Below are 25,920 nucleotides of genomic sequence, written 5' to 3' on the forward strand. Positions count from 1 at the left end.
TATGCTGACTGAGTGTGGAGAAGAATGTGGACAATTCTGTGTTGTCCTGATTACCACCCTTTGATAATTATGATGAAACGTGACTGGGAATGGTGAATTGTGCTTCCTTTGACTGTCTTGTAAAATGTTGGTTAGATTTTCTTTGGAAGGGTAGGATGTTGAATGGTGGTCTCAGCGCTGTTTCAGAGGGTTTTTATCCCGTCACTAGCGCACAATTCTTGGGGGATGTCTACTTCTTCAAGCCACGAGAAAAGATTAAGTTATTAAAGATTGGTTTAATCATCTCCATAAGTGCTTCGGGATGAAGAGTCAAGTTTGAGAAGTCAGTGAGTAATTTTCTTCAAAGAAAACAAGTTTATTAGCTCTTGGTTTTTATCTTTGTAGCTTTAACCACTTTAATAGGTTCTTCCAGTTATGGTAGCATTGTAATCACCAGAGTAATCACTGAGATGTTGAAATTTAACACCTGGTAAAAATAGGTCAGAGTTCAGGAGTTGTGAATATGAGAGGTCACATGATCAGACAGATTTTTAAACAAACTACCTGTTGAGCCAAACTAAAATGACCTGGATAAACTGTGGGCTAAATGTAATTATAAAATCAAGCAATCACCATATGCTACCGGTCAACCAAAAAGCCTGTGTGTATTGGACTGAACAGATGTATTTTAATATTTATGAAAATGTATTATTTCTTCCTTTTAAAATCTTACATTGCCTGGCCATATGATAGACTCTTGGTGGACTGTTATCGCAATACTGCTATAGTGTGTGTGAAATGAGTAATACTGTATTCATATATAAATGTATCATTCTTCAATTGCAAAATATGACTGCAGGCCTTCAAAAACCTGTATAGGTCAAACCCTAGTCTTTAGTAACATGCAGACATGGCTTACGAGGCCTGATGTAGTTTACCCAGTGAACCAGGATCAATCAGCGTGATATTTCTCTATGCTGTGTATGTCAGAAGGGTCGGAGTGATCAGTATCATTGACTGGGCCTCAGGGTATAAGCAGCAGGCTGGTCAATGAACAGTGTACATATGTAGGCCAGACTAAGTGAGCTTTGCTCAGTGTGAACGGCAAAGGGGTCTCTCTCATTGGTGACGATGCTGGTTGGGATACCTCTGCAAAAGGCTGCATTAAATATCAATTAAGCAACGACATCACACTGTGCTGTGCCAAGTTCACGCTGCAAGACTTTTACCCTGATCTTGCTTGGAGCTCTGCAACAAAAAGGCCCATATCGGATGGCGCTCCTGTAAATGAACTGATTGTGATGTGACCTCGCCTACAGTCATGGTCAAAGTTTACATTCACTTGTAAAGAACATGTATATCATGGCAGTCCTGACTTAAACTGATTTCTCCAACTGTCATTTTTCTGTGATGGAATGAGTGGAACACATACATTGGTTCAATAATGAATTTATTATAGGTCTTCTGAAAATGTTACCAAATCTTGAACAACTTGAAATATGGATTTCCGTGATTATGGAAAGTTGTGTCGATCAAATGTTCTGTGTAGCATGGCCTCTTAACTTCTTCTGAGTGATTCTGATTGATAACAACTGGTGACTTTTCTGGGCCCATTTTAATAGGGCTTGTTTGATACAGCCATTAGACTCAACACAAACACTACAATGGGAAAGTCTAAGGAGCTCAGCATTGATCTGAAAGAGTGCATTATTCATTTGAACAAGTCAGGGCAGTCACTTGGAGCCATTTCAAGGCAGTTACAGGTCCCAAGATCAAAATTGAGTTGTTTGTCCACAATGAGCAGCAATATATTTGGAGTCAGGAAGGTGAGGCCTTTTACCCAAAGAACACCAGACCTACTGTCCAGCATGGTGGTGGTAGTATTGTGCTGTGGGGCTGTTTTGCTCCCATTGGATCTGCTGCTCTAAACCTAAAATCATCAGCAGAAGATTGGGTCTTGGGTGCAGTTGGGTGTTCCAACAGGACAATGATCCCAAACACACATCTAAAGTGGTAAAGGAATGGATCAATCAGGCTAGAATTTAGGTTCTGGAATGGCCTTCCCAAGTCCTGACTTGAACAGCCCTCAAGAACTGTTTACTGATGGCGATAATGTAATTTAGAGAAAAACGTAACTTTGTCATTTTCCAGGATGCATGGTGGGTCAGGATCCCAATCACAATACATCATAACTGCATCCATATGATTATAAACAGTCAGTGGGTACATGTTTAGATTAACAGGTGGACACCGGGAGAAACACCTTAAACACAGATGTCATCATCATGACGTGTGCCATTACGCCTATTTTGGTTCCGCAGCGCTGGCTTGCTGTATGTATTGACACACTCGTGGGGCTTTATGCCGGAGATGCTTGGTTCTGTGTGAACAAACAAAGGCGGAGAATTGGCGAACCGCCGCTGCGGAGATAATGGGTAGTCTCTGTGTCAAGAGGAGTGGTTAAAAATTCAGCCAGAGGACTACCAGAAGCTTTTGGATGGCTATCGAAAGCACCTAATTAAAGTGGAAATGGCTGAGGGGCATTTAACGAAATATTAGAATTACTGTATATTTTTGACCCAGCAGATTTGGTCACATTTGATGACTTGCTTAATGAACCAAACTTCATGAATGTTTTTTGTGACAAAGTAGTTTGTGTTCCACTCATTCCATCACAGATAAATGAGTTGCAATAATCATTGGAACTCAAGACTGACATGATATATAGTGTATGCTGTTGTACAAACTTGTAACTGCACCTGGTTGTTGCAATGTTGTTCGATGCACATTAGTTTTGGTCGGCTACATAATGAACAACAAGCTCTCTCCTCATGCGGCTCACCTGCTGTTATGACAATGGAATCACGGGTGAAAAGATTCTCAACGGGATATGTGTTTTGTGGTTGACATAATGCTGATGAAGAAAGCAGATAACATCGCTGGTAGAGAGAAACAGAAAGGAGAGGCAAGCCAGTGTGCGTTCATTAAGTTCGACAGTTAAAGCCACACTATTTATGGCCTATGCAGGCAAACTCTGAAAACAATTATAAGGAAAGATGATTTTTGAGTTTGATTCTCATGTCGTCAAACTAATAAAACACTTGTTGCGGACTCTGGCACTACAGCACAACAAAGCCGGAAATATTAACAATAAACACACTTAAAACAGACAAATAATGAAACAATTTAGCTATGTAGCCTATTCAACCAGTGTACCGTTTTCGTGTGTAGTTTCGCACTCTGAAGAAACCTATCGGTACTGACTGCAATTTAACAGCAATCTAGGTAGGGAGAAACATCGTCTTGGATATGGATTAAAACATGCTCCACAGAGGACAATCAATAGTCGGACTGAAACTTATTCCCCACTGGCACCGTTTTCCTCAGTGTGGTGTCTTCAAGTGGCTGTATAGGGAGATATGTGTGTTGATAGTCGATATCTCCACACAAACATCTTTGCCAGTTGTTGCCTCTGCTTATTAGCTCCATACAGGAAGTCCTAAGACCCTTTGTTGTCTCGAAATTAGCATGTCACTGTTGAGAGAATTCTACCTCTTAATATAAGGGAATGGAAATCGTGGGCACTGTGTCAGAGTGTGATAGTGTGACCAGACTCAGGCTCAGACTGCAGCATCAAGCACAGATAGTTTAGCTTCATTCTGCTCTGAGGAGGGTTGTGTAAAGGCTTTTCTGGCCAGGAAGGATGCCTGTTTGAATCCTTGGATTGTATAAATGTTACTGCTAAGATTGTCTTCAATTTAAGAGGACAAGTATTATGTTGTGAGTAGGGATGCACAATATTTATTTATTTTTTTCTTTTGTGCAGTATATATTGTGAATTGTAAAATTATAGTATTACAAAATAGCTCTGTCAAACCATATAAAATCATAAAGCAAATAGCTAGTAGCAATGATATATATGTCTCCAAAAACCAGCCGCACTGCAACAACAAATATATCACAACTCAATGAATTACTGGTGTGGGTGCTCAATTCCCTTGGTAAATGGTCTGTTTTGTTTTCCCCACTAACCCAGTACAGTTCAGTTCCAATACAGTTTGCAACCACAAAAAGAAAGATAACTCAAAAGAACTGTGCAAGTTTTCCTTTTGTGTCAAGCAGCTAAACAGCTGTAGCAGCACGTATTTGAGCTTGCAGACACTGCATGTCCTGCATTGTGACTATTGTGCATGTGCACTGCGATATCGACACTGACCAATCAAAGTCTAACCACACTGAAGTACTGTGCATAAATCAATAACCCTAAGAACGTGTGTATGAGATCACATGTTTGTGTGCTTCAGCAAACTTGTATGGGCGCTGTGAAGTTTAACAGTGACTACAGCTGACAGGGCGGCTGGAGAAACAAGAAGAGAGAGTGTTTTGGTGTGTTTGTTGGTGGTGATGCTTGTATTGTGCACGTGTGTCAGAGTCAGTAGGTGAAGAGGGTGATGAAACGAATTACAGGGACGTTTTGTTTATACAGTGTAACAAATACTAATTGCTACATCATTTTGCAGTCAGGCCGTTGGATAGATGAAGAGAGAAAGATTTGTGTGTTGTTGGTCGTTGAAATTCTGGAAGTCTGATTGTTTAAGACACAAACTGTTCACTAGAGGTGTGGACATTTCTCAATTATAAGATGCATCGCGATGCAGACATGGAAAATTTTGAGACAGCATAATCGACTGTCTGCAGCCTATGTTGATTGTTGATTGTCCGGCCACAGCTGGACAATAAATTTACGTCACGACATTGCTCCCATCCTTTGAATTGTGGGCGGACATTAGGCTAACGTTACTTATGTAGGAGGTATGTCGGAGAGAGGCAGAGATCATCTGCCAGTGATAAAAAAAAAAAACAACTAAAAAAAACATGGCGAGTTTTTCTTTAAACGAGCAATTACTAATCATGTCAGGGATAGGGTTATCTATTATCTATTTTCACCTGAAGCTAACGTCTGCAGCCATGAATAATAACTGTTACAGCAAGCCCAGCTAATCAGCCAAGATCTGAGGAGGTGCTGTCAACCTTGCCGTCCAACTCTGACAGAGGTATGTGCAGCAGAGTCAATAAATGCCTTATCTTAAAGCTGCTATGTGAAAACAATATTATTGGAGGTTACAACAAATGTGTAAGGCACTGCAGATGGATAAATGTTTTGTTTTTGTAATGTTTATGTACTGCGGTACAGATATTGAAAAGATGCAGCTTTTATTTTGTAGACTGCTGTAGTCTGATTATTGGAAGGACTTTCTGAACAAAAGGGTAATTTTAAATGAGGAAAAGAAGCCATGTGCAGTAACATAGATCATTGAGGATGCCATACACTGAGACGAGATCGCGATGCATTGAGAATCATTTTGCATTCGAATCGTTGACAGCTGAATCGTAATCAAATCATGAGGCCAGTGAAGATTCACAGCTACTGTTCACCATCAAAACTTTCAAACCTCTTCAAATAAAATCGTCCACCCATATAAAGCCAAACATCCTCAATGAGGTATCCTAGAAATAATGAGTAAGGCAGAGACAAAGAACACTTTATGTTTTTTTGCTGTGCTATTAAGTACACGAGGCTACTTACTTAACATAATTGAGTTGACACTGACAAGTATTCTAACTTAGGAACCAAGGAATTTGTTCGTAAATATCACTCTGAGCACCAGAGCTCACTCTGCTGCAGAATGGACTGTACATTCGAAGCACTGTTGGAATAGACTGCACACAGCAGAGAGCCAAGAGCAGTGAATAATGAACAGTCATGAAACACTCACACATGAAGCAACTGCAGACAAATGGGTGAATGTACCAAAGTAATTCAACACAAGAGTGAGTTGTTAGCTAACTGCTAGCTAGTAGGCTTTGTTTCTAAAACATATTCAGGCATATTGTTGCAGTATGTCTCATTATTTCTAACATTGTCATCATCCTCACTGTCTGTAAATACAAGAGGCAATACATTCTGTATTATAGTACATATTGATAAAGTTTTTCCTTCATCAATATTCTGGCAGTTGACCTGTTCATTAATTCATACAGAAAGCACACGCTCTACTACTGTGAACAGCTATGCTCTCATTTATTGCAGAGTGTCAGATTAGATTTACGAATGCACCCAATATTTCATTTCTAATGTGGTTTGTGCAATGACAGACTATTCTTTACCTTCTAATTTTTCATGATAAACTGAAATTTCTTTGTATAGAACATAGTTGTGAACATGCTAAATTGGCATTGCATTGAAATACATAACGAACAGTTATTTAAATTAGTGTTTAAATATTTGTTGATTTGCTAGATTTTAATTGAAATATACCAGGCTACTGTAGTTTTTTTAATTCTAATTTTCTTTTTCACTCCATAATTACATACACAAACTCAGAAATGCTGGATAATGTATTTAGATCATTTTGCGTGGAAGCAGGATGTGAGGGACTCATTGGACCGTTTGAAGATGATTCGAGGACCAGTGCTGGGTGTCTTCACTGGGTTACAATCTAATGGCTCTGGGCGCTGTTAATTATTTAATTGGAGCAGAGGAAGACTGAAATATTAATAAGCAGATGGAGGGAAGTGGAATAATTATAGACAGACAGACGGACAGACTGACAGAGTGTCTGGGGGATGGGTTGTGAAGGAAAGGGTGCCGATCAGCAGCAGGGACTTAGTCAGACCGATAGGGACAGACAGTAGTGGGAAACAGGAAGTAGCATTGAGCAGCTTGTCGCATTGAAGGTTCTATGATACAGTCCATTCTCTTAAATACTGTCTTTAGGCTTTTTTGATTGTTTTGTAAGAGTTTATCCAAAATTAGATCCCTCTTTGTTAATTTTCAGTTGGCAGTGCATATACCCACTTCTAAATCCCCTCTGATACGCGTCTTCGTTACATTGTTTGAGGGAACTTTAGGTAGCTGCACACTTGTGGATGCAACCACCACTAAAGCTAATGTAGCTCCTCAGGGATTTAAGCTGTTATTTTTTTGATTTTGACAATCTAACCTGTGACAACACATTAGTGAAGTTTGTGAGGACTATGGCTGTAAGTAGCCGTTGTTGATTTTGTCCAAATACGTCAAATTGTAATTTTATTGGTTATTGTTCTTCAGACGATGGGGTTAAACTAGCTAATATGTGCTAACGGCAGTTGCCACTGTATACAAGGCTCTTGCTCTTAGTGTGAGAATGCACCTTGTGGGGGCTGGAAGACCTGTTGGAAGAGTGAACAAAAAGGTTCACTTTCAATGATGATTTATCAATGGTGATTTATTTCACCCACCCAAACCCCATCCCCTACTAATTACAATGATAGTCCTTATGACCTGTCCTGTCCGATCAGAGGACTGAGATCTGCGCACCACAGTACACACACAGGCGCACCGCAGCGCTCCTCCTCCTCCAGTTAAAGAGAGCATTTTGCTATACAGTCAAACAGAGTTGTTGTCACCATCTTTATTGTTTATTGATCACTGTCAAAGGCAAACCCCATGTAGAAAGATAGGACTGTCAGTAGCTGTGCTGGGTTGCTTGATACAGATGGTGCCTCCAGTTGATCAATGAGAAGAGGACAAAATCTGTGCATGCGGATTGTGAAACCAAGAGCACGGTTTCAAATCCGTCCACACGGAGTTCCACATCCAGTGGAAAGTGTATCTTACAGCACAAGTACTAAAAAATGTTTCAAATGACACCCTGCCCTTCTGTTTAGGTGAACAGGTTTTGGACTGATATAAGATTGTCCTTAAAGCATTGTAAATTGTGATTGTTACAAGAACCAGCCTGAAAGCAATCGTCCCTGAGTCAGGTTTCCGTTTCTGTGGAAAGGAAACAAAAATAAATAGGGAATGGAAAGTTGATTCAGCTGCTGTCAGACCAGTCCTTCTGTGTGTGTGTGTGTGTGTGTGTGTGTGTGTGTGTGTGTGTGTGTGTGTGTGTGTGTGTGTGTGTGTGTGTGTGTGTGTGTGTGTGTGTGTGTGTGTGTGTGTGTGTGTGTGTGTGTGTGTGTGTGTGTGTGTGTGTGTGTGTGTGTGTGTGTGTGTGTGTGTGTGTGTGTGTGCTTTGAATGACTGCAAAACAAAAAGATGTGGTAGTTTCAGCTTGTTTTTATAGCCAAGATGGAAGTGTTAGTGTGGGTCCTCTTCTTCTTATTTGCTATTGTTGGTATGTGTGTGTTCTTGTATATGAGTGTGTGTCTATCTACAAGAAGTACAGGAAGACACACACACAACTTTGTGTGTGTGTGAGGCCTACATTTGCGGTCCAGTGCTGCGTTTGCATGTATGTATCTCTGTGTGTGTGTGTGTGTGTGTGTGTGTGTGTGTGTGTGTGCGTGTGTGTGTGTGTGCGTGTGTGTGTGTGTGTGTGTGTGTGTGTGAGAGAGAGAGAGAGAGAGAGAGAGAGTCAGGCTGAGGTCAGTGGCTATCCTGTACTTCCTGTGGAGTACAGCAGGGCTGACTACTCTGACCTTCCCATTTTCCCATCCATCTTCCCTATTAAGGCAGTGAGTGTTAGTCAGCAATGCCATACATAGCCGTGGAAACCCCCATCCCACAAGCTAGCAGACACTGAGCACATTTATCTCCCCACATCCTCCCTCTAAAACCCCATCGTTTCTCTCTCTCCCTTTCTTTTCCTGTTTCTTTCTCTTGTCATGCAGGGGATTGCCCTACTTTATTCTAGCTTCATATATTAGTCTCTCCCCTATGCCAGATTCAGGAAGGACGGCCGAGATATAGAATGAGAGTTGCCTCTGTCTTTCCCTCTCTCTCTACCTGAATTAGTCCCACTCTTTTTTTTTCTTCTGCTTTAGCCCTTGCTTTGTCTCTAAGGGGCTTGTTAACTTCTTAGCAATGGGATGGTCATTGCTCTTATATGTTTCCCCTTCTGAATGTAACGTGGTGTTTGAACTTGAATTTTGTAGTAGAATATACTTGATTTGTACCACTCCAAGGTATGAATTATTCATTTCAGTTCAGGGATGGCTGGATGGATGTCATGCTGTCCAACACTTTGTTCACTATATCAACATAACTTTCAGTTTAAAATATCTTGACATCTACCAGTTTGGTAGCAGTGTGGATTAGGCTTGGGACGAATTTCACGTAAGGGTGCTCCGCTTGATTGGAAACCAATCTTTATCGGCCGAAGTTTGATCAGCGGCCTCTATAAGGCCCGTTCAGAAGAGCCGATCAGAAATACACACGAGACCTTTTGTCTATCTGCTGGTAAAATGCCATGTCCACACACACTGCAGGACTCTGCTGCTAACAGGCTGCTAACAGCCAACTGGCTCTGCATCTGCCAATATCAGTACAGATTTTCAGTGACCACTTGGTACAACATATTTCCGAGGTCCAACCAGCTAGCCATTTGTGGCTGAGAGGACAGATGGACTGGTACCGCTAAACAATTCTCATAACGTTAGTTGTTGTGCTGAGAGGCCAGCCAATGATTGAAACTAGCGCTGAAACAGCGCTGTAGAGATATACAGATAACTATGGTAACAGTATAAGAAGACTTGCTCCGTTGTAGTCATTGTAAAGTTAGTCAGAAGTATAGTTCACTTTATCAGTTGGGATTGTTCATAAGAAATACATTTTCTGTTGTCCCAAGTGGGGGAATGACATGACCCTTGAGTTTAGAGTTACAGACACTTTACATGAGTGTAGATTTTATCAATCCTCTGTAAGAGATGAAAGTAACCAGATACAAGCAGTGACCAGGTGGTGGAGTAGTGGCTTGCAGCAGGGCTGTACGTTAACTTTTTCAGAACATAGCACTAGTACTACAGAGGCTGACAGTTTTTTAGCACAGGACCAGAGAGTTGTAGCACACCCTAAAAATGCCTGTCACCTCTACAGAAGACAATTAATGCAGCTTATCACTTACACAGTAACATCAAGTGTAATTCATATATACATAATGTAATACAATAATAGAATAATAACTCGAAATGTTTTCAGATACAGAAGAAGCATCTTTATTTCAAACAACTAATTTTTACATAACAGGCATATTTACACATAAAACACTGCCAGTCTAAAGACTGTCTGCTGGCCACTGCTTTATAAATGGCCTCCTGGCCCTCTGGGAAGAAGCCAGCCATTTTTCTGCAACCTTGGTTGGGTCAAAGTTGGGGATGTAACAATACACTCAACTCACGATTCGATACGGTTCACGATCTTTTGTTCACGATACGATTTTCTCACGATTTTTTTTTTTTTTTAATCAAAATGAGCTACAGACAAATTATGACCAAATAAAATGATCTTGAGGCGCTTTCTTTACAGAAACTCTGTAAAACAGTTTGTGTCCTCTTATAAAAAGTGCAACTTAAATGGTCATCTTAAACAACAAAATACATGAAAAATATCTCCTTTCTTTAGAAACAATCTCACAAGTAAACTGGTATTAACTGGTGTAATTCAATATCTTAAATAAAAAAATAATATAAAATCTTGACCAAAAAAAGAGGTCCTTTCTTTGCAGAAACACTGTTAAACACTGGCCAGGTAAAGTATCAGCCCTCTGGAGAACCTCAACCACATGAGCTCTTACCTCCTGGCAGAGTTTTGGCACCACCACCTGGCTGAGGTTCTGTCGTGACGGGATGCGGTATCTTGGCTCCAGCGTGTTCATCAACAGCCGAAAGCCCTTATTTTCAACGACTGAAAATGGCCTCAAAACTTTTCCAATAAAATAACCAATTGCCCTGGTAATTCCTTGCGCTCTTGCATTGTTATGGGGGAGAGGAGATGCAAAGCCTCTTGTCAGGGTGGTTTGCCCCTTCGGCAATTTTCGCTCAGGAGGTGGTGTAACGTTACTTTGCTTCTCACTGTGGTGGCGGCTAATATGCTGCTGCATGTTGCTCGTGTTGCCGGTATATGTTAGCAGTCTCTTGCAATATTTACATGCTGTTTTGGTTTTGTCCGTCCATTTCTCACCGGTTGTATTTGTGTATATGGGGAATCCAAAATGCCGCCACACAGGTGATTTAAAACCGCTCGGTGCATCCGCTATTTCAAAGTTGTTGCCTGGCGCCATTATGTCTTCCCTCGTTCTGTGCCCCGTACCTACGTAGTGACGTTAGTCACGTGACTTGACACCTGACGTTGAACAAATGAATCACCAACCAGTGACTTTTTTTTAAGATAACGTAACCTATTTCTAAAAAAAAAAGAAAAAAAAGAACGTATCCTACTTCTCTCGCATTCGCGATTCATTTTTTCTGTCAACCGGTGCGAATCCTCACGCATTTGTACCGATTTTTAATCGTGTCACGATGCATCGTTACATCCCTAGTCAAAGTCCTCCATTGGACAGCCCTCTGTGCTAATGTGCATCAGGTTTTCGGTGGTCAAAACATGCAGGCTGCTGCGGGTGCTGTTTTTGATTCTGTTTTGTGCCGAGAATCCACGCTCGCACTGAGCAGAGGAGATGGGCAGTACAAGAAGGATCTCCACCAGATGTAGGACATTCTGAAATAATAAGCAAAATATTTATTAATGAGTTTAGACATGACTAAATTCTGAAAGAAGCCGAGTGTGTTCAACTTACACATACCTCCAAGTCAGTGCGATAAGGCTCCTTGGCGAGGAGGGTCTTCCACAGGGAGAGGTTGTTTTTGTTCTCAACGCGGACAGGTTGGAAAAATCTCTTCATGTTGTTGAGTAACGTTAGCGTTAGCCACTGTGTGCCAACCCAGCCGTATGGGACAGAGCGGGAGTAAAAGCTGCGACCGTGAGGAATTGTGGGAATTGTCGTTCAATATACAAGACATAACATTAATCATTGACCACAGTTGACAGTCGTCTTTTTGGTTTGGAATTCCAAGTATTTTCATATGTCCGCTTTAACTTGTTTTATGTGGGGGATACAATGTGCAAGCCATGTCTTCAGCATCAGAAATCGAACAGGCTAAATATTTCTCTGTAATCATTGATTCAACACCAGATTAAGCACATGCAGATCAGCTCACATTTGTTTTTTGCTTTGATAGTGCAGATTGCAGAGTAAGGGAGAGATTCTTTGGGTTTGAGCCCATCCACAGCCACACAGGTATAAGACTAGCGGAATCTCGAGTCTCCGTATACATTAAGCAGTGCCTCAAAACATTGCTGGAACACAGTATTCCATAACAGCAGTTATTACACAGGTCTATTGAATGCTGCTCTCTGATTGGTCCATCGCTGCGTTCTACGGTCTGTTATTTCTGTATAATGACCGTCGTCAAGTATAACAGACCGTTGCTAGGGATGGCTCTCTGATCCGCCCCGGCAACATATAGCAACATAAGCAAGACAGCACTGCTGTCCAGCTCCTCTCTCAGGCCGGCCTTGAGAGTGAAAGTGAAAGTGAAAACTTTACCGAGCAATCCTTGTCGCTGCTGAATCATTGTGGGTGATTATTTATTATTTATTTCACTCGAAAGCTGTGTAATAAGCGGGATAATGTATAGTTAGTCAGTTGTTATGTAGAAATAAACCCCGACAGGTTGTTTGGAACCCCGACGCGAACAATGTGACAACATTTATGTCTTTAAGGATACCTCAGCCTACACAGGTGAACTCTTTTCGTTTTAGTTGAGAGGGACTGTGGTGAATGTGAAGTATGTGAAAGAGCTGCTAAGCTGAGCTCCACCTGTCCTATGAGAGACCTGGACAATTCTTTGGTAGACAAACTTCTTCAGTTAACTCATGGCATACAAAATAAGAGTGATGGACAACATTTCTGAATCTTTATGTTGCAATACGAGAGGTCGTCTTCCATTTTAAAACAGGTTAAAAATGAGCTGAGGACCAAACATCTCAGAGACGACTTTCTGCACTTTCCCTCCTGGCCATTAAACATGAACTTGTTAGGGGTCTTGATTTTGTCATATTGTACACCAGTTTGCATATTCAAAGCCAAGAAAGAGGGCCAGTGTGTAACATCTGTTTGACAAATGAAATCAAGCCATAACATGATTCTACATTAAAAGAAAATGTATGTCAGTTTAATATTATAAATTACAAATAAATAAACATTAATAAATATAAAAACGCTTTCAAATGTCAAAGTGTTGGCCTATTTTAAGTTAACATAATTCACTATATTCAGGATGTCAAGTGCAGTATCAGTTATCTAGCTATTCCTGTATTTTAATTTCATTCATTTCAACTATCTGTGGTGAGCGTGTTTCAGTCAATTCGTTCTATGGCTTTGTATGGATATATAGCTGCTGTCGTTAAACCACTTTATTGTGTTGTAACACACATTATAAAATGACCAAGACTGCCGTACATTATTTTTTCGATGCTGAAACGATATATTGTGCAGTCTTTATAATATTCATACCCATAAAGCTAATAAAAAGGCTTTCTTGATTTAAATTAAGAGCTCTGACATTCACTTTATTGCAAAGCAATCAGTATAGCTCATTTGATGTAATGAATATCCTCGTGAATTATGGAGAGGTCTGTAGATGTGTTGCCCGCCTAAATGTTGAAGTTCTAACCAATGCTTTGCATCAACTTCAGTGTGTAATCCTTTCTATATGAAGTGATACGAAAGAAAGCACATTCTATTGGTGTGCTTATTGAAGGTGCCTCTGGATCAGAGAGAGAGAGTTAGATTACTAAACATATAAGGGGCCTGCGGACAGGGAGGTGTCAGCACCAATCAAGAGCAGCTACCATTTATTTCAGTGCCGGTGGTCAGCTAGGAGGCGCTTTTTCTCACAGCCAATCAGGGATTTATTAATTTCCTCACTGGCTAAAACCTGTCCTCTCCTATCCTCAACATTTTCATCAATAAAAAATGCCTACAGCCAGTAACCAAAAACATGAACCATAAACAGCATGAAACAACAACTTCATACAAAGCACTTAAAATTTTGAGGTTGACATTGAACAGTTTGCAGATTTATATAAAGCAGCTGTGGTACAAACTTGTCTCAGGCTCAGTTGGTTTTGAATCCAGTTGGCTTTTTTTGCATTTTCTTGTTGCTGGCTAATCTGTGGGCAGTCAGTGAGAACAATGCATTATTAAGGGTACTCAATTATTTGTTATGCACTAATTAACAGTTTTTCTTTTTCTTATAACAAACAATTTCTCAGAGCTGTGTCAAAATGCTTTGCCCATAAGATATTGTTGTTACGTGTAGATTTTTATTCATGTTTTATCAATTTTGACCACATGTAGCCCTCATTCCAGATCAGGGAGCTGGAAAAAGCATTGCTAACAGTTAAAAAATTGTATTATCATAAGTTATATAATTGAGGTAATTAAATTGAGATATTTATGATTGATTAATTTAAAAAAAGGAATTGTTTTTATTTTAGATCCGGTAGCTGCAAAAAGTATAGTTTACTGTTAAGTGCATAGTTTGCTAGTTGTTTCAGATAGTAAGCTGAAACACTTTTTATGTTATTTTATGCACTCCACTGTTTCTCAGTTAATCATATAATGGGTGTGAGTGGGGGACTGATATCACAGCTAAAATGTTAATTTAAGAGGACACATTTCACAGCATAATGAAATTAAAGAGTCTTGGTCTAAATGAGTGAAATGTCTCTCTTCCGATTTCACTGAACTTGGCTGTTAAAAACAGTGTATGAAGTGAATGAGAGGTCAGGCAAGGTCAATGAAGCAGCATGTGTATGTGGTAAAACTAGAGGGGTATGTGTGTGCATATGTGTGTGTGTGCATGTGTGGTTAAGCAGGAGTGTTAGTGCTGCTGCCATGCAACCATTAAGCTAATTTTAACGGTGTTGCTCTGAGTGAAATAAGTGGTAGTAATCGGAAGGATAGAAGAGAGATTTGGAATTGCTAAAGATACAGTAATAAGACACTAGAGGGCGCTACAATACTTTCCTCATGTGATTTTGACCTCTCAGCGACATGTGATGAACTCCAAAACAGACTCCGACAGAATAAAAATGAGAATCTTCCAAATCCCAGAGGGAAGAGACATAGCTGGATTTGTGAAAGACCTGCTACATAAATTACTTAAACTGCCACCAGAAATGGACATTGAGATTGAAAGAGGACATTGTTCACTTATAGAGCCTATAGATCCAACAGCCCCTCTTCAATCAATCATAGTAAGAGTCCTTGATGTAGCAGTAAAAGATGCGGTCATGTGGCAAGCATGGAGTCAGGGACAGGTCTTCTTCCAAGACAAGCAGATCTTCTTCGACCAGGACTACTCTCCTGAGCTACAAAAAAGTGAGCGAGAGTCCACAAAGTCACCAAACAGCTTAAAAAGAAGGACATACAGGCAAAAGGACTGCACCCGAGCACTGCAAAGCTACTGAGGGAGATGGGAGTCTAGGTGCACCGCAGAGAAAGGAAGCACATTGAGGAGGAGTTAAGGGAAGGATGGAGTAGCAGTGTAAAGAGGAAGAGGGACATGATGTTACCAGCATTGGATCTCAAGGCTTTTCTGCAAGGGAAAAATTAAACCATCTGTAAAAATCAAGGTAGTTTAAAAGCTCACCATGACTGAAATAGTTGTAGGAGTTGACTGTACCTTACATGCTGAAGAGAAACGCTGTAGCCTTACCTTTGCAATTATGTATAATCTGTTGCCACAATTATAAACCACATGCTCTGTATGCGTGGAACATTTTACACTCACTTAAACCTTTTTTACATACTAGTGTAGTAGTTCAACTGTTGTGGCTGAGACTAAATTCTTTTGGTTGAGATTTAAAATTCAAGTCTAAAGCAAAGGGAGAATGATCTGAGATTTTGTTGGAAATGCAGAAAGTGCACAGTATTGGGTCTGTGTCTCTCTCCCTGTGCAGGCTGAGCTCCCACAGGTCTGTGTGCTCTATCTAGCTCGGGTCGATTGGTAAACGAGTCATCCTTTAGGAGATTGACGAAAAACTTTTACATAAAGGTGGCAGCTGCTCACCCCTCGTATCCCCCTGGCAGACCAATAATGCGCAAATTAATACAGCGGGTTCTGTTTTTGAGGTCCTCCGTCTTTGCCAGTAATTCCTTGTTGTCATTCTGGAGCTTATCCACCTGCTTCTCCAAGCGCTCAAGCCTGTCACTGTGGTCCGACAGACAAACTTCCTTTTCCCGTGATGTGAGGTTCATAGGTTTTGAGCTTTCTACACATCACATCTAGTGACAGATTTATAGGTGAGAGTGAAGCTTGAGTCTCAGACATGATAGCTGACCCTTTTTTCTCCAGTTTGGATTTTAGCATGGAGATGGAAAGCCTGTTCTCCTCTGAGTTCCCAGCCATGGGTGCTCCGTCAACAGGGTTGGCTAGCTTGGTAGGCTTGAGGGCAACCTTTCCTTTTTGGACACCGTTTTTTGCTTTTCCCGACATTGGTGAATTGGCTTTTACTGAACAAGTTCAGTTTTTTGTTTATTGTTGTGTTTAAATGTAGAAATATATGAAACCATGCTCAGAGCCTAGAACAAGTCTGCCCTAGTATGTCGCCATACAAGAAGTCCCATGTTTTTCTATCTCCATCATAAATGGCAAATGATATTGAGATCATACCAGGATTGCCAGTAACACGAGAAATCACCACAACTGAAGCAGCATATTGCAAAGTCCATTAACGACAACTGATGACATGACCATGTAACTCTTTTCTGAGGCAAGAGAGCACTTGAAAACGAGGGGTAGGGGTAGAACTTCTGGTTGTCATTATAATGTCTGTATGCAATACCATGCATGCGCGCGTGTGTGCTTGCGTACAGTGTGTGTGTGTGTGTGTGTGTGTGTGTGTGTGTGTGTGTGTGTGTGTGTGTGTGTGTGTGTGAGAACGTGTGTACTCCCAAGAGTGCTCTTCCAGTTGTGGTTGTTCATGTTCCGCTAAATCCTGTCCTCCCATTTGTCTTTTTCTGCTTCCCATCCATCTCCCTCCCAATCTTTGTCCCTCAGCTATTTTCTGGCAAATGAATGATGGCTGCATTCCCGACCTCATATCTTACTAATGAATATGTTTGTGTATGAGTGAGAGTATGTGTGCGAGTGTGTGTGCTTGTATGAGTGGTGTATCTTGGGGTTGTGTGTACCTCAGTGTAAGTATTGAATGGAGAATGCTGTTCATCTCCTCATTGATGTTCTATTATTGCAGAATATATGTACTTTTCTGCAGAGTTCACATATTATACCAGTGGTTCTCAACCTTTTTTAGGCCTTTTTTAGGACCTGGATTATGGATAGGGGGTATCCATAATCCAGGTCCTATGCCGCCACCCATCAAATAAAATGTGTTCTAATTGTTCTCCGAGAATATTATTATTATTATTATTATTTTTATTTTTTTATTTTTATTTTTTTAAATTATTGTTATTATTATAATTATTTTTCCCAGGGAGCAAAAAAGTGTGTGCAACAGTTAGAAATGTAACATTCAAACTATAATGAAGCATCAGAAACAGCAGTCAATCAGAAATGCCGAACAAGAAGCATTTTTATTAAATGCAGTCATAAAAACTAAAAACTCTTCAATTGAATAGTGTTATAGTGTGTCTCTGGATGCTAGACGCTGAGTTGCTTTCACAGGAAGTCCAACAGTTGAATATTCTGCTTGTTAATTTGGACAGTAACAAAAACACAACATTCACAGCATATCACTGGGAAAGATTCATGCTTTCAGGAGGAAGAAAATCCTAATTTTCTCCACAGTGAATACTAAGGAGGAAATGGTAAATTGTATAGGTAATACTCTGACCTGTTCCTGGGAAGGCAGCAGAAAGCTGTGCAGCAGAAAGCGAACAGAAACACTGAAGAGTCGTTTTGCTTTGAAACGATGCAGCATCTTGTCTGGTCATATTGGTGTAAACAGGTATAGTTGTGGTCAAAAGTATCCATACACTTAGAGAAAATGTAAAGAAAGCCGTAAAGAAAATGTATATCATAGCAGTCTTGAGTACCAATGATTTCTACAACTGTCATTTTTCTGTGATGGAATGAGTGGAACACAAACTACTTTGTCACAAAAAACATTCATGAAGTTTGGTTCAATAATTAATTTATTATAGGTCTTATGAAAATGTGACCAAATGTCCTGGGTGACAAATGTACACACAGTAATTATTTATAATAATTAATACTTGGTCAAATGTCTCTTGGCCATTTTCACCTCAATTAGGTGCTTTTGATAGCCATCCACAAGCTTCTGGTCATCCTCTGGCTGAATTTTTTAGCCACTCCTCTTGACAGATTTGGTGAAGTTCAACTAAATAAAAAAAAAACTCAATTCTAGCCTGACTGATCCATTCCTTTACCACTTCTGATGTGTGTTTGGGATCTTTGTCCGACTGGAACACCCAACTGCACCCAAGACCCAATCTTCTGGCTCATGTTTTGAAGTTTTCCTGAAGAATGTGGAGATAATCCTCCTTCATCATTCCATTTACTTTCTTTAGAGCACGAGATCCACTGGCAGCGAAACAGCCACACATCATAATACTACCACCACCATTCTGGCCCCACCTTCTCTCCTCCAAACATATTGCTGCTCATTGTGGTCACATGAAACTAAAACTGAGTTGTTTGACCACGGAGTTTTCCTCTAGAAGGTTTTTTCTTTGTCCATGTGATCAGCAGCAAACTTCAGTTGAGCTTTAAGGTGCTGCGTCTGGATCAAGAGCTTCTTTCTAACACGGCAGCCTCTCAGCTCATGTTGATGTAAAACACACCTGACTGTGGATACTGACACCTGTCATCCAGCAGCTTCTGATTCACTGCAGACTTGCTTTTTGGTGGTTTTTGGTTGACTCTTGACCATCCTGACCAGTTTTCTCTCAGCAGCAGGTGATAGTTTGTGTTTTCTTCCTGATGGTGTCAGTGACACAACTGTGCCATGCACTTTATACTTACAAACAGTTGTTTGTACAATTGATTTTGGGACCTGTAACTGCCTTGAAATGGTTCCAAGTGACTCTCCTGACTTGTTCAAATCAATCATTTCTTTCAGATCAATGTTGAGATCCTTAGACTTTCCCATTGTAGTGTTTATGGCTTAGTCTAATGGCTGTATCAAGTCATCTGCTGTTATCAATCATAATCACTCAGAAGAAGTTAAGAGGCCATGCTATCATTACCAAAAGTGACTGTTCAAGTTGATGTATGTATATTTTTGATCCAGCAGATTTGGTCACATTTTCAGAAGACCTATAAGTGAGTGAACTTGTCCTGTTTTTTCTGGTGTAACCTCGCTAACGCCCCCAAGAGCACCTCAACGCCACCCTGTCAAAAGTATTGTTTCAAGTGCCCCCTGATGTTTTCCGAATGCCTGGTAGTGGTGGTGATATCACCCCCTTGTAAAACACTGCAATATAGGATCACAGTATAACTTCAGAACAGTGTCATTGACTTAATATAGATTATTATTAATCTTAATATATTAATTAATATATTAATTAGGCCTGGGCAATATGGCCTTAAAATATCTTGATAATTTTGAGCTATATTGTGATGTACAATGTATATTTAAATATTTAGAAATCTCCTCAAAAGCACTTCATAAATGCTTGGACTGGGTAATAAAATAAAATATCACAATATTTAGTAATATTTGTACTTTATTGCCCAACACTGGAGCCTCCCAGGGCTGTGTGCTCAGCCCCTACCTGTTCACACTAGACACCCGTGACTGCACTCCCAGACATTGAAGTATGTGTGGGAGTGCAGTCATGGGTCATGGATGTTGCAGTCATGGATGGTGTTGTCACCATACTTTACATATGATGACACCACCATCACCACCACCATCATCGGCTGCTTTACAAACAATGAGAGTTTATATCTGGAGGAAATCAACAATCTTGCAGAGTGGGGCACGGGGGACAGTATTGTGGGTATAATGACTAAGTTGGTAATGTCAAGGATTATAACAGTAGAACTGTTAAAGTTAATGCAAATTACATAACTTTACCCTAATGCAGCCTTTAGAACAAGGAAAAAAACTATATTGATACCAAATCAACGATATCCAAAGTGTAATGTATCATAGTCATATGTTTAGTATTATGGTATTGATACAATATCTATATACTGCCAAGTCCTATTATCAATGAATATAGTGTAGAAATACTGTGCCTCTTGGGATGGTCCTTCACTCTGGTCAAGACTGAAAATATATTGACAGATAATGGATAGATTTCCATTAAACTTTATGCAGACATTCATAGTCTCCAGAGGATAAATCCTAATGACTCTGGTGAGCCCCTCACTTTTGTCCCACTAGCAGGACAATGCACCCTGCCAAACCACAAACAATGTTTAGGAATGGCTCGAGGAACATGACAAAGAGCTCAAATTGTCGACCTACACCAAAACTCCCTAGATCCCAATACTACCAAGCATCCATGGGGCGTGCCGGACCAAGTCTGATCCATTAAGGCCCCACCTCGCAACTCACCAGACTCAAATCAGCCACAACGTTAAAACCAATCTCATCAATCAGCCACAGCTAACTTATAATGTTGTGGCTGATTTGAGTCCTGAGGGCGCATCCAAGAAACAACGACCCTCTTCTGTATACTATGTATAAAATTGTGTTGCGTGTTAAACTGGACCTACAGTAACATGCAGGGCAGCCTATAGTGCCATGAATAAACAAGTCTGCGGCAGTTGCCGTGGCTAATGTGTTAGCTTTCACCCTCGACAGTTTCTCCGTAGGTCTCTGAGGTGGAGGGTATGTCAGAGTGTTTGGTTTGATAAATTACAAAACAATCCGCTGTGCCTCACAAGAATGTTTGTCCACTTGGGATAATAATACAACTAACTGATCAATATTTTTGACTTGTGACTAGTTCATGGTTATGGATAGGTGCCCACAGTGCGTACGATTAGTTTAGCTTGCTCACATGATTGGGCTGAGGAATCATGGTAGAGTATCGTCAATGTTGGAGTTTAAGTATCTTGGGGTCTTGTTCAGGTGTGATGGGAAAGTGGAGCGGTTTGGTGCGGCATCTGCAGTATTACGTGCGTTGCACCAGATGTTCTTAACGAAGAGCGAGCTGAGCGGAAGGGCAAAACTTTCAATTTACCAGTCCATCTACGTTTCAACCTTCACCTATGGTTACAAGCTATGGGAAGTGTCCAAAAGAACAGATCACGGATACAAATGGCAGAAATTAGTTTCCTCTGTAGGTTGGCTGGGCTCGACAGACCCAGAACTCTCTGGAGAGATTACATATGGCTCATCTGGCCGGGAATGCCTTGAGATCCCCCAGGAGGAGCACCCTTCTGAGCCTGCTGCCACCACAACCTGACCCTGGATAAGTGGAAGAAGATGAGGATGAATTCAGCCCTGCTGGTTTTTATCCACCTCGGCAGGTTTTAGTTTACCCGGGCATGCCACCCAAGTAAAGCTTATGTATGGGAAACACTGGTTGATGAACTGGTTTGCACCATTGGAAGTATGCCTGTAGTAGTAATTGTTTATTCAATATAATGTCAGTAAGTAATAACGAGTAGCCTATGACAAGCACAAAGGTGAGCGTGTCAGTGGTTGGCAGAAATATCTGCCAACATTTTATACAGGAGATTGGGCTGCAACATCAGTTACTACTAAGGGTGTAACAATACACAAAAATCACGGTTCGATACGTACCTCGGTTTTGAGGTCACGGTTCGGTTCATTTTCGGTACAGTACGGGAACAAAATGCAAAACATAAATTTGCTTGTTGTTTATTTGGAACTTTTGTAAACCAACAATTTATTGTAACATTATACAAAATATGAAAATAAAATAAAAAAATAGAATACTGTTGTCAATGTCATTATTTTTTCTTGTAGCAGTGATATTCACACTCGGGTGGTACCGTTTCAAGTGCTCCGGCACAACGCAGAAATTCAGCCAAATTTAGCACATAGCAGACAGGAAGTCTGACACGAAACAACAACAACACATCCGGTTGATTTTCAAAATAAAACACTCCGCGTTGATACAAGCACAAAAACCTCAAAAAAGAGACAAATAGCGCTCTTCTTCTAATCCTTCAGTCGGGAACACTTCGTGTTGTTGTGTTTATAACACGTATAACTGCAGTCGTGTGTGATTATGTAATTATCATGGGAATTCCTCGGTTTCGTTTCTCCAGCTGAACTGCGCCGTGCTGGACTCGTCTTTCTCCGTTGCAATATTTAACCAGGAAGCCGAAGTGTTCCCAAGCAGGAGACTTAAGCGACAAGGGAGGGTCTTCAAGCTCTGGTTTCGCGCTAGCGTTAGCCATGATGTAAACGGGCTGCAGGTGTAGCTGCAGGCAGAAAAAAAAAACACGCGCAACTTCTGTCCGGAAACTCACCCGTGCACAGCCCTGTACCGAACCGAACGTCCTGTACCGAAACAATTCAATACAAATACATGTATCGTTACACCCCTAGTTACTACTGTTACCAAGGTCAAGAATAATTTCATACATTGAAAGATGTTAACCTTACAATGATTGAATAGAGAGAAAAGCAAAAATCTTCACATTGGAGGAGCAGAACATTTTTGCTTTTTTTGCTTGAAAAGTCATTGATCGATTAACAAAATTGGTGAATATTAATTTTCTGTTAATTGATGGATGGAATAATTGATTTAGCTCTAGTTACATTGGATATCGAAAATTGTCAAGGGTTAGGGCTGTGTATACATATGTACATATACACAACTGGAGTGGATGAATGAAAAGGCATGCACGAATTGAAAATGTTGTTATTAAACTATTGCCAATGGACTGAATAAATTCATGAATTAATGTTTTCAAAAGTAAATCAAAAACGCAATAGGGGAATACTTCACTAAGGTCAATAGAGCAAAAATCATTTAAGAATTAGCTCTGCATCAACTCCGAGACAGAGGGCATTTAGATCGTTATTTCATACTTTTCTGTGGTGATGGATGGGCTGATGATGAGGCAAACTTCCCGGAAAGCACCGAGCATGGCAAGCAGATTCGATGATTCTCTGGAACCATGGTGCAACCAGATGATAACTTCTGTACAGTAGGTTCAGTGAAGCAGCTGGTCTCACTTCTTCAGGATGATAAGTCCAGGCCATAGAGGAGACGCATGGAGCCAAAAAGTCAAAAAGTTAACTACATTAAAAAAAAAAAAAATTACAAAATTAATGATTATTCATTTAGCAAACTGCTGGCTTTTAGGAATCTTTGCAGTCTCTGTTCAGCGTTCCTTCTGGAGCATTCTTCAGCTCTCAGTAAAAAGTGAAAAAACAAAAGCCACCCATAATGCCTGTTGGCTGCATGGCCATGCAGGGGGGAAGGAGAGAGAGAGGAACCAACTTAGTGAGAAATGTCTTTCTTGACTCCCTCCCTCCTTAAGATCAGAGGTCATTGGGTCTGTGTGTGTGTGTCTCTCTCTCTGTGGCACTCTAAAACAGGCACAAAGAGCCTTTCAATTAAACCATCAAAATGTTTGTGATTGAATTTAGTTTCTTTGTATATTCCTGTGTTCGGTCTGCTACACTTAATTCGTCAAATTTCCTTCGGTTATCCTGTGGGGGGCTTCCGACAAAAATGTGACTACTCCAGAATCTAAACTTAACATGAACAAAGAACTTCACCATGTCATGCTTGGCCATAGACCATGTGTCTGTGGAGGTTCCATGTGATACTGTTATAAGGAGCTTAACAATATTTTCACATAACACTTGGGGTGTTGGTAGCAGCGGTTAGGTTGGGGGGGTTTGGTGGGTCAGAGTTCAGAACTACAAGTGTAGCTCATCAAGGCCTTGGTTTAATCGAGGATGACATCTTATCCTGGCTCTCCACCATAACACACTCCCTGCCAGGAACAGACTTTTTCTGTTGATGTGTGTGTGTGTGGTGGGTGGCTGGCTGGCACATAATCATCTAATTTCCCCCTAACATTTTTCTACCGCTTGGTCTCCTTTAACCCTTCCATGATTTTTTGCTTAAGGTTCATGCTGAGTTACAGTTTCAGCAATTTACAATATAGGGTTAGGGTCTGTATCTTCAAATTCAAATTAATAATTACATGCTTAAATGTTCAAAAAGCACAATATTTTTATTTTATATATTTTTCTTATATATATATATATATATATATATATATATATATATATTCACCTTCTCATTCAATGTTTTTTCTTTATTTTTATTATTTTCTACATTGTAGAGATTAATACTGAAGACAACGATGAAGGAACACATATGGAATTATGTAGTTAACAAAAAAGTGTTAAACAAACCAGAATATGTTTTATATTTTATATTCTTCCAAGTAGCCACCTTTTGCTTTGATGACAGCTTTGCACACTCTTGGCATTCCTTCATTCAGCTTCATGAGGTAGTCACCTGGCATGTTTTTCCAACAGTCTTGAAGGAGTTTCCAGAGGTGCTGAGCACTTGTTGCCTGCTTTGCCTTCACTTTGCGGTCCAACTCACCCCAAACCATCTCAATTGGGTTTAGGTCGGGTGATTGTGGAGGCCAGGTCATCTGACGCAGCACTCCATCACTCTCCTTCTGGGTCAGATAGCCCTTACATAGCCTTGAGGTGTGTTTGGGGTCATTGTCCTGTTGAAAAACAAATGATGGTCCCACTAAGCGCAAACCAGATGGGATGGCATGTCGCTGCAGAATGCTGTGGTAGCCATGCTGGCAACAGTGTCATCAGCAAAGAACCATCACACCTCCTCCTTCAAGAATACTTTCATACTTCACTGTGGGAACCACACATGTAGAAACCATCCGCTCACCTTTTGTGCGTCTCACAAAGACACTGCGGATGGAACCAAAAATCTCAAATTTGGACTCAGCAGACCAAATATACAAAATTGAGGATACATTGAAAGTTCTTGAAATTTTCTAGATTGACTGACCTTCATGTCTTAAAGTAATGATGGACTGCTGTTTCTCTTTACTTAGCTGAGTGGTTCTTGCCATAATATGGATTAGAACAGTAGTCGAATAGGGCTATTCACTGTATTGAACTGTGTACCAACCCTAGCTCTGCACAACACAACTGATGGTCTCAAACACATTAAGAAGGCAAGAAATTCCTCAAATTGACTCTTGACAAGGCACACCTGTTAATGAAAACCATTCCAGGTGACTACCTCATGAATATGATTGAGAGAATACGGGCGGCTGTTGCTCAGGAGGTAGAGTTGGTCGTCTAGTAATCGGAACGTCACTGGTTCTAATCTCTGGCTCCCCCAGCTGCATGTCGAAGTGTCCTTGAGCAAGATACTGAACCCCAAATTGCTCCTGATGAGCAGTTGGCACCTTGCATGGCAGCCTCTGCCATTAGTGTATGAATGTGTGTATGAATGTGTGTGTGAATGGGTGAATATGACAAGTGTTGTAAAGCGCTTCAGCGTGGTCAGTAGACTGGAAAAGTGCTATAGAAATGCAAGCCCATTTACCAGAATGTCAGAAATGTGCAAAGCTGTCATCAAAGCAAAAGGTGGCTACTTTGAAGTCTAAAAAATATAAAACATATTCTGGTTTGTTTAACACTTTTTATTTTATTACATAATTCCATATGTCTTCTTTCTTAGTTTGGATGTCTTCAGTATTGATCTACAATAGAAAATAATAAAAATAAACCATTGAATGAGAAGGTGTGTCCAAACTTGACTGGTACTGTATATACATATATATATATGTGTATATATATATATATATGTGTATATATATATATATGTGTGTATATATATATATATATATATATATATATGTATATGTATGTATACATATATATATATATATATATATATACATATATACATATGTATGCAGCCAGCCAAAGTGGTGATTACTAGGGCAAATTATGGCTCATAGCCCGCTGTATCAGCCTTGCCGCGGGTTGATTGTTTTACAAACCAACCATGGGAAAAACACTATCGGAATCCATGAACATCAGAGTGAGAAAATTAGTGCTGACAGCAAGGAAATTGTGATAAGGGACAGGTCAGCGCGCCAGTATGGCAGTATTTTCTTTTTTCT

At 40.3% G+C, this 25,920-nt stretch overlaps 1 protein-coding gene across 1 annotated transcript in view; it reads left to right on the forward strand.

Moving 5' to 3' along the window:
- LOC311258352 (cadherin-2-like) overlaps positions 1-25,920 on the forward strand; it is a 126,057-nt gene that overhangs the window by 12,059 nt on the left and 88,078 nt on the right. The window lies entirely within an intron of this gene.

Source organism: Pagrus pagrus (genome assembly GCF_965226575.1).
Source record: "Pagrus pagrus genome assembly, chromosome: 6".
NCBI classification, from domain to species: domain Eukaryota; kingdom Metazoa; phylum Chordata; class Actinopteri; order Spariformes; family Sparidae; genus Pagrus; species Pagrus pagrus.